General features: G+C 34.6%; 1 pseudogene; it reads left to right on the top strand.

Moving 5' to 3' along the window:
• Window positions 1–893: 893 nt before the first annotated feature.
• On the top strand, window positions 894–8079 carry LOC120128643 (annotated as a pseudogene).
• The last annotated feature ends 2660 nt before the right edge of the window (window positions 8080–10739 follow it).

Here is a 10739-nt window from a genome sequence, read left to right on the forward strand (position 1 = left end):
AAACGTTACATGATTAAATATTAAATTAAACTAAAATTATGATCAAAACTGATAGAATATTAATATTGAGGATTAAATGTGGAATTATGTCAATTTTATTAATGCCACGTCAGCTGTTAACGGCATGTGGCTTGATTGATAACAAAATAGTTAAGTGGTTGATTGAAAAAATTGAAAGATCGATGGTAAAAATAAAATGACTAAATAGTTGAGTGGTCAATGTTATAATTTACCCTAAATAATTTACCTTTAAATTTTTTATGAATTTATAATTTTACGTTGAGTCATTTAGAATTTTAAATTTCTATAAATAGAGTAAAAGATAATTATCAAAAGTTATAAAATGGTCTCTTGATCATGGAGGCTATTTGTTGAGTATTTAACTATTAAAAGTTATAAATGCAATCGATTATTCGTACATTCCAAACTCGTTTTTGTCTATTAAAAAATTGACAGTCATCTGAGTTGAACGTTAACATGTGATTGAGATATGATCCCAAAATCGTTTGAGTTTTATTTTAGATTAACTATCTATTTATATATCATCGAGCTAGTACTGAAAGTAATGACGTGTTAGTAGACATCATAAAAATATGATTTATCATATCTTGTGAGCATGTTAATTTAACTCAGACGATCGCTGATTTTTTAACAAAAAGTGATAAGTTTGGAACATATAAATATCAGATGAGCATTTTGTAACTTTTAATAGATTAGGGACTCAAGAAATATACTATATAACTAGGAGCATTTTATAATTTTAATAATAAAGACTTAAACCAAGCAATGCTATATAGTCGGAAGACCATTTATATATTTTATCCAAGAAAATAAATACTAATTAAATTCAAAAAAAATTGTGCCACCAAACTAAAACAAGGACCGCATTGTGAACAACTCTGTCCTGCACGTTGCCTTACCTGCTTCTTCTTTCATCTATATTAACTCTCCCTTCTCGAACAAGCAATCAAAGAAGAAGAAAAAAACCCCGAATTCATCTAACCCCCAAATTCGAGGGCTTTTCTCCTTTATTAGAATTCCTAATTCGGTAATTCACTCTATTCTCCCTTCTTCATTAATGTTCTTTGATTTATTGATGAGTTTGTTTTTTCTCGTTCTGTTTGGTTGCCGCGAAGTCTATTAGCTAAACGATTGAGGAAAATTAATGAGAGTTAGAATGTTGTGTTTCATTTTTTTGGTTGGTAGATTTGATGGCGAGTTCAATTTTTTTAGTTTGTAGTTTTCTATTTTTATTGAAAAACAAATGTCAACAGAAAAATGATGTAGTTATGAAACAACCTTTTTCCCCTTAGAAGCTGAAACATTCGGTTTATGATTTTGAGAGTTTTGAATTGTGATGGATTAATTTCTGGTTGTTTCTGCTGTTTGTGGTTGCCTAGAAAATTTAAAGGAATGTGAACTGGTTAGAACCTCAGTTCAAGTAGGATAGATATCATTTTAAAGGGCTAAAAGAGAAGAATGTAAAAGCTTGGAGTTCAATGTAAAAATCCATATTTGTATATGTGTTGCACGTGCAAACAATAAGAGCATAGAGTAGCTTACATTTGTTGCTTGAGAATTTGAAACATCTATTTATGAAATTTTCTTGTTTCTGAGGGCGAATTTGCTCAAAGGTGATTTATCAGCATATTTTCCTTTGCTGCTTGAAAGGACAACACAAAACCTGACTTGCTAGTAAGTAGCAAATATAATTCATTCAGGAAATATATTTTTAGTTCACTTGGGGGTCATTACATGTCCACTTTAAAGAAATTATTTTTCCTTGAATGTCAGTTTGAAGTGCAGATCCGAAATAACTTGGGATTTGAACGTGATTCAGATTGAATAATTTGTATGGTACCTTGGATGGTAGGATTTGTGCAGGCTACCGTGGAAAATAGAAACAAATTCAATAGAAGTGGAGGATAATAAAAGAAGGGTGAGGTACTGAGGTGCTGAAGAAATAGATGAACCATGAAATAGACTAGAACAAAGTGTAGAATCAAATAAAGCATGGTTGCTTGGTTGAACTGGCTCAATTGATATCTATAGTATCATGTTAAGGATATTAACTCTTTTTTTGTGTTGTCATTTCTCATAACTTTTCCAATTTTAAGGATAAATATCTCTCTTCTCCTGTTGTTGTGTCTTTTCTCATATAACTTTTCCAACAAGTCAGATTATTGTCTAACCATTTATTTAACCTGATGCCCCTATTTCTTATTTCTTTTATTTAAGAAAAAACTACCATGTCCTATTTTTCTCTACATGAAGTATATTTATGCCTTTTTGAAGCACTTTGGTAAGACCAAAAAAAAAAGAAGAATAAAGCAGTCTTAGTTTTTCGACATCTGCTTGTAATCTTTGAAAAATGTTTAGTATCACCTAGTTTATCTTACAGGAATTTGGAATTCTATGTTTATTGATTATGATTACTGGGCTGCAAGTGTCAGACTTTGCTAGGCTGTCTGCTCTTACAGCTTATTTGCTTTTGTTGCTACTCTGTTTTAAGTTTTTGCATCATCATTTGATTCAATCACTTACTAAAATCGTTTTAATATCTGTATCATAAACCATTGCAATTAGATAAGTAACCTGTCCTCCCCCTTGCACCACTATCTTTAAATAGAATTTATTTTACATGGGGCTGGTAAAAAGGTTTAGGTAATTCCTCTTCTTTCCTGATGTTGACATAAGTTCAGTGAGATATGGGAAGTGCTTTGCGTTTTCATGCGATTTTTCTGACTGATGTACTTGTGTAGGGTTATCTGCTGAAATATTTTGAAAAATTGCATGTTTAAATAAATCAAATGGTCCTTTATTGCTCTGCCATTGATCTTCTCTCTTGTCAGAAGGCCTTATTTAACTTTTATAGTTGAGCTCTAATTTATGTTCTGGTTACTCTTCAGTATCTTCTTTGGATTTGTTCACGTGTCGAGTTTGGAGGAGCCACTTGGTTTTGAAAGCTTCCTAGCATGAGTACTATTGATAGGATTCAGAGGTTCTCAGCTGGTGCTTGTCGTCCCAGAGGAGATGTATGGGAGGGGAAACTGCTGGATCATGGGAGGAGTTGTAGCACATCTAATAGCTGCGAGTAAGTCATATACTGTAATCTTTGGAACTTTCCCCTAAGAGAACTCATATACTACTTTTTTGTTCCAAAAATTAACAATAAAATTGCAGTATCAGTTCAATATCGACTTTATAATTAAATCTGTTTTCAGTGAGGATCATGACGAATATACAGGGGAGACATTCCCATGGAGAAGACATGTGAGGGATGTGTCTGAAGGAGAAGCTTTTAATCGAAGGGCTAAAAGCTTAAACAAGAATAGGGTGAAACTTGGACATGTTTCTAAATCAAGGAACTGGCTGGATCACCAGTATAGCTCCAAGTGCAATGGCAGAGGCATACGATATATAACAAACAGGTAATAAATAACCTGAATGGAATTGTACATTTTTCTTTTTTGAAACTATCAGGATTTATGTAAGCTGTTTCTGTATGTGTGAAATGTGTTTTCATTCTTGTGCTTCATTATACTATTCTGAAGCTCTTGCTTCATCTAAATTCTTTTATTAATGTGAAGCAGTTAAAAGGTATACCAAAGTTTGTGAAGATAGTGGAAGTTGGTCCAAGGGATGGATTACAGAATGAGAAGAATATTGTACCAACGTCTGTGAAGGTTGAATTGATTCGAAGACTGGTGTCTTCAGGGTTGCCTGTGTTGAAGCAAAAGTTTTGTCTCTCCTAAATGGGTTCCTCAGGTATCATGACTTGCTTATTTTAGACGGAGATAGTAATTATTGTTTCTTTTCTGTGGTTTCCATTTCGTTTGATATGACTAGATGATTATATTTATAACCGATAGAGGTTGCAATGATGTTCACAGCCTTAAAAATCGACTGTTGTTTCAATTTGGATGCATTTTTGAGTTGGTTTCGAAGAATGTCAATAAAAAATTGATCTTATAACCACGAGCAATGGGGCAGTTGTTTTTGGGATTAATTCCAGATTTTCCTTGCCTTCCTGTGAGCGTTAATCTGCTCATGATTTCTGGGCCTTATTTGAGTTGTTGTTTTCTTTAACATATAACATGTGTCGCTTTTCCTTGTTTATTTCCCTTTTTCTTCACCTGAAGCTACTTCATCGACTATGTCCTCCAACAGACTAGTTATCTTTACTGTTTACTATGCTAAGTACCTTTAGAAAGAAGCCACCTTAAGCTCAACCAGAGTCTACCATCCTGCCCCCTTTTTAATGGTATAGGAACATTTGTGCTTTTCAATCTTTGGCTTTATTTCTTATAAAGCTCTGGTATTTGAACTTGGTAAAACAGAGAGAAAGAAATCTATTTTTAGTTGCACATTGTTGAATCTTGATCCTGTATGCTGATTGGAATTTAGGATAAGAGGCTATGCTGTGGTTAGACAGCCTTCCTGTTAGCCTTCTTTCTTTGAAATTCTTTGATGATATTGTAAAATATTTCTTACTGAAATTAGTAGATATAATAGTCAATGAAGAACAGCTTTATGCCCAAAATCTTTGCATGAAGCTCCTAGTTTACTCTCGCTCGCTACAGTATTTCAGGATTATTGCTGAACTATTGAAGGGGTAATCACATCTAAGTGCTTATTGGCCTGTCAAAATCTGTAGTTGGTGATTCTTGATTCCTCAAAGTTAGACAGCCTTCCTGTTAGCCTTCTTTCTTTGAAATTCTTTGATGATATTGTAAAATATTTCTTACTGAAATTAGTAGATATCTAAATATGTCAATGAAGAACAGCTTTATGCACAAAATCTTTGCATGAAGCTCCTAGTTTACTCTCGCTCGCTACAGTTATTCTAGGATTATTGCTGAACTATTGAATGAGGTTAATCACATCTAAGGTGCTTATTGGCCTGTCAAAATTCTTGTAGTTGGTGATTCTTGATTCCTCAAATCTCAGTGAAGATCCTCTAAAAATGAATATTTCAATTTCAAGGCAATAAATAAATATCCTTTTCGTATGTGTTCTTCAGCTGTACCTACCAATGTATGTATATATCCTGTATGAATATGTTATCCATGCATTTTTTTTGTATTTTAATTCAGAATCTTACATGCTTACAAATTTATGGCCTGGAAAACATTGTTGTTGGATGCAAGTGAGACACTTGAAGTATCTCTTGCTGATATTTGAGAAAACCTGCATCTGGTTCATTCTTTACCTTTCTATATCTCGTGAAAATGCATATATTTGTGTATATTATTCCGTGAAAATCTAGATATATGCAAATGTATATTTATCTGAGCATTTGTTTGATCTTGAATTTTTAATTCGGACCCTTACATGCTAATTTATGTCATGGAGGACAATTATTGTTGGATATGAATGAGATGCTTTAGTTATCTCTTGATGATATATAGATAACCATCTGTTGATTCATTCTTTTACTTTTTTGTATAGTTAGCAGACGCAAAAGACGTGATGAAAGCAGTTTGCAACATAGAGGATGCTAGATTGCCTGTTCTAACTCCGAATTTGATGGTTGATAATTTACTTTGAAAGAGTTATCAACCTCAAAGTGAAGTCATATAAATTTCCTAATCTAATGTACATATTCTTCTAGGGCTTTGAAGCTGCTGTTGCAGGAGGTGCAAAAGAAGTTGCAGTCTTTGCATCTGCTTCCGAGTCTTTTTCCAAGTCAAACATTAATTGTAGCATTAAAGAAAGCCTAGTGCGTTACCGTTCTGTTTGCCTTGCTGCTAAGGAGCATTCAATTCCAGTACGCGGGTATGTCTTTTATAACATTATTGTCATTATTTTCATGGTTGTTGATAACTACTATTCCTGTTCCCTGATCAGTATCTCCAATATTATCTTGTTCTGTTCTCAATTTAGTTGAAACTCAAGTGATGATATACATATATAATTATGCTTATTGATATCAAATAACTCGAATGAAGTACCAAATGCTTTGGCAGAAATGCAGATTTATCAGGTGTGCTATTCATACTTTGGAAAGTTCTTGAGTGCATGTGTAGTTGTTCTTAGTATCAATGTCTGGTTCTTCTTGAGTTTCATACTTAGCTATTGTTGATATTTACTGCCTGCTATACCAAATCATTAAAAATATAAATTTGCAAATTTTCTGTGTTCAAATCTTTATTTCTTTGCTTATCTTTTCTTATCCATTTCTAGTTGTTTCCAGGAGAAGGCTTGATACTTAGTATGTTTGGCTAGCGTAGAAGTTTGAGAGTGGATTTTGTTAATTGTACATTGTTAATAGATTCTTGGAATTTGTTTTGCAATTAAATATATTTAACTTTCTTTTCCACCATTCTATTTCTGAAACTGTTGTTCAATGACACGTCAAATGCAGTATAACTCTAGTAGTTGTAGTTTTTTTGTACTTTGTTGTTCATATTCGCTGGTACAATGTCCAAATTACATGTTGCTAAAATTTTACAGGTATGTTTCATGTGTGGTTGGGTGTCCAGTAGAGGGAGCAATTCCTCCGTCCAAAGTGGCCTATGTGGCAAAGGAACTTTACAATATGGGCTGTTTCGAAATTTCCCTTGGTGATACAATTGGAGTCGGTACCCCTGGTAATTCTCTAGTGTAGATTGTCACCTTTTAGAAACAGAAGTATGTGGTTGAGTAGGAAGTTATCACTTTTTAGCTTTTTTGTTGTTACATTTGCTTTCTTTTTTTTCCTTCTAATGTTTTTCATTCTTTATTTTGTTGTCCTCATTTGAAATTTTAGAATTATGCCATTACTTTGGTTCATGTGGCGGTAAAAAGAAAAGGAACAACAGAGAGTAAAAAGCATGAATATTGCAATAAGAACTGAAAAAGTTATTGCAATATGCCTATTATTCCTTTTCAAAATAAACTAGCAATAGAATATTGCAAATGATTGTCTCATATTCTTTTTCTCCTACTCTAGGTCATATGCATGCATATGATGTATTTGCATCTATCCTATGAATGCATGCAACCATCAATCACATGACATGTATGTATGCATAAATCCATATATTCAAGCATGCATTCCTACACGCATCAATCCATCCATGTCATCAATGTCCTCTCATACATGAATGCTTTTGTAGATATTAAGATTTCAATTCAACGAAAAGAAACGTGAAAAGCGAATAGGGGTTGCTGTTTTAGTTTGGGAGTAGCATCACTTCTGTGCAAGAAGCTTGTAAAATTCTGTGAAAATCTTGTTCTTCTCTTGGATATTTATGTGATTTCAAACAATTGTCCTTGGGGAGTTCATTGCCATTTCTCTTTGACACAGGTACGGTGGTTCCCATGCTTGAAGCAGTGATGGCCGTTGTTCCTGCTGAAAAGCTTGCTGTCCACTTCCATGACACTTATGGACAATCTCTTTCGAACATTTTAATCTCTCTCCAAGTAAGCCTTTAGAAAAATGCAGTCGAGCCATATATCGATTCATTGCATAACAATTAGTTCCTTTACCATATGGAGTAACACAGGGTTCGAATATTTCGCATAGAACTGAAAATCGTTAATTGCGAAGCATTACGGGCTACCTTTTTTCTTTTCCCCATAGCCTTATGGAGTGAAAGGTTTATTGCAAGGTGAGATTGATTATAGCATATATGTTGTGTTGTATCAACAGATGGGGATTAGTACAGTGGATTCCGCAGTAGCTGGATTGGGTGGCTGCCCGTATGCAAAGGGAGCTTCAGGGAATGTTGCTACCGAAGATGTCGTGTACATGCTTAACGGCCTCGGTGTGAAAACCAACATCGATTTAGCAAAGCTCATGCTGGCCGGCACTTTCATCAGTGACCATCTGGGTCGTCAATCTGGTTCGAAGACCGCCGTTGCACGGTGCCGGGTAACAACTGATGCTTCCAAGATATAATTGATTAAACACTTAAAAAATACGTATAGTTATAAGATTGTAATTCTATTTTGGTGATGATGAACTTTAGAGAAGGGCGGGAACATGGTTCATTTCTACGGGGAAATGTGTAATGTAAAATTGAAATACTATGTTTAACAGTTAAAAAGTGCGAGGAAAAGCTCCCTATAGCAAGACATTGGAACTTTTTGCCTTTTTATTGAATAAAAGATTCATTATCTCAAACGCAGATTAAGGGCCTGATTAGCATCGTTTTTAAATTTTTTTTTTAAAAGTACTTTTGAGAGATGTTTTTGAATTATTCATGTTTACTATTACTGTTAAAAAATACCTTTGAGAAGATAAATGACCACTTTAGATATCATGTTATAAAATATAGAGAAAATAATCTTATTGACCAAAAATGCCTTATAATATACGATTTTAACCAATTTTTTTGGATTTGCCAAAATGACCAACTAAATCGCAATGCGATCGATAATTCGCAACGCGATCTCCGGTATCGCAAATCAGTTTCCAGATTCGCAACGCGAACTTCGACTATCGCAATGCGAACTTGGACTATCGCAATGCGAACTTGGACTATCGCAATGCGAATATGTAAATCGCAATGCGAATATGTAAATCGCAATGCGATAGTCGGCTATCGCAATGCGAATATGTAAATCGCAACGACTGGTTGTATTGCATTTGTTACTTAAGAATTTTCTCTAAAAAAATAGTATTCGTGCGGACGTGTCGAAGACACGTATGACCACGACCACGACCACGACCACGACCCGAGACGAGACGAGACGAGACGGCGGCGGCGCGCGAGAGTCCCCCTTGTTCTCTATCACTCAACAAGGAAGTGGGAAAGACAAGCCTTAAATACCATTCCTAATAGTGTTTCCAATACTATGTGGGATTGGGCATTACCAACACTTGTTCCCAATACTATGTGTGATTGAGCCTTAAATAGTGATATTTTTGAATGTTTTGCTTAAATTGCAATAATCGCGATTGATTGTAGATTGATATTTAATTATGACATTTAATCGTATAATACTAATGCAATGGTTGCTGATTCAGTTGTTTTAAGGTGCATGATTGTTAATTGTTTCCTGATAATCACATTGTATTTGGAAACAAGTGTTGGTAATACTCATCCACATAGTATTGGAAACACTATTGGGAATGGTATTTAAGGCTTGGCTTTCTCACTTCCTTGTGATATAGAACAAGGAGACTCTCGCGCGCGCGCTGCCGCGCCGCCGCCTGTCTCGTCGGTTCGTGGTCGTGGTCTCGTGGTTGTGGTCGTGGTAATACGTGTCTTCGACACGTCGCGCGATCTTTTTAGAGAAAATTCTTAAGAAACAAATGCAATACAACCAGTCGTTGCGATTTTGGACTATCGCAATGCGAATATGTAAATCGCAATGCGATAGTCCAAGTTCGCATTGCGATAGTCGACTATCGCATTGCGATTTACATATTCGCATTGCGATAGCCGACTATCGCATTGCGATTTACATATTCGCATTGCGATTTACATATTCGCATTGCGATAGTCCAAGTTCGCATTGCGATAGTCGAAGTTCGCGTTGCGAATCTGGAAACTGATTTGCAATACCGGAGATCGCGTTGCAAATTATCGATCGCATTGCGATTTAGTTGGTCATTTTGGCAAATCCAAAAAAAAGTTGGTTAAAATCGTATATTATAAGACATTTTTGGTCAATGAGGTTATTTTCTCTAAAATATATATACTAAAGTGACCTTTGTAGGGCTGTAATACTAGGGATGGGCATGGGTCGGGTTTTTGATCCATCCAACCCGACCCGAGAACAAGGAGTCTTCCACCCGAGACCCAACCAAAACAAGTTTTTACCCCTCCCGAATCCGGCCCGATATATAACTTAAAAACCCGACCCAACCCGAAATAATAAAAAAATATTTTTATTCAATGAAAACAGTGACTTAATTGAAAAAATAATATATAGAGGGTATTATTGTAATTATTCCTAAATATATAAGGCAAAATTATATTTTTTTTGAGTCGGGTATTTTTCACCATAAATCTGAATCCGACCCGAACCCAATTTTTTTTTAAAATGCGACCCGATCTGGTCGGGATCGGGTCCAATGCCCATCCCTATGTAATACTTGAACTCGACTCGACTCGAAAACATGCGCGCTTAAAATTTTCAAGCTCGACTCGAACTCGGAATTATAAACTGAAGGTCGTAAAAGCTTGAAATGAGGAAAAAAGTCTTAAACTTAACTCGATTGAAGCCTCAAACTCGAACTTAAACCTTAAATACATGAAAATCATATACTTTTTTAAATTAATACATAAAATGTTAATATTATTAATAATTTATTTTTTAAATAAATAAAATATTAATATATTATATTTTCAAGCTGGTCCCGAGTTTTTTGAGTTGAGTATCAAGCAACTCGTTTTGGCTCGTTAAGAACTCGAGTAGAGTATTTATCGAGCTTTGACCGAGTCGATCTCGAGTAGTTTACGATCTGTCTCGTCTCATTTACAACCCTTCGCCTTTGTAATAAAAAAGGAGTGTTATTCTTCCTAAAGATTTTATATTCGAGCAGTTATGCTTAGAGAGTGTATGTGTATTATTAATGGTTTAATAGAAATATTATGAACATACACTACCTAATAATTATCCAATCTATTAGAAAAAGTTTTTTTTTATTCTTGTAGTAATGGAGTTGGTTCGCATGACATTAATCCAGCAAGTAACCGTAAAAAAAGACCACGATTACTGCAATGACATCTATTATATTCGCAACTTCAATAAACATATTATGATAGAAAAGCACCCCCAAGAAATAAAAAAAAATGTCCAAA

Source organism: Hibiscus syriacus, unplaced genomic scaffold (assembly GCF_006381635.1).
Source record: "Hibiscus syriacus cultivar Baekdansim isolate YM2019G1 unplaced genomic scaffold, ASM638163v2 tig00001644_pilon, whole genome shotgun sequence".
NCBI classification, from domain to species: domain Eukaryota; kingdom Viridiplantae; phylum Streptophyta; class Magnoliopsida; order Malvales; family Malvaceae; genus Hibiscus; species Hibiscus syriacus.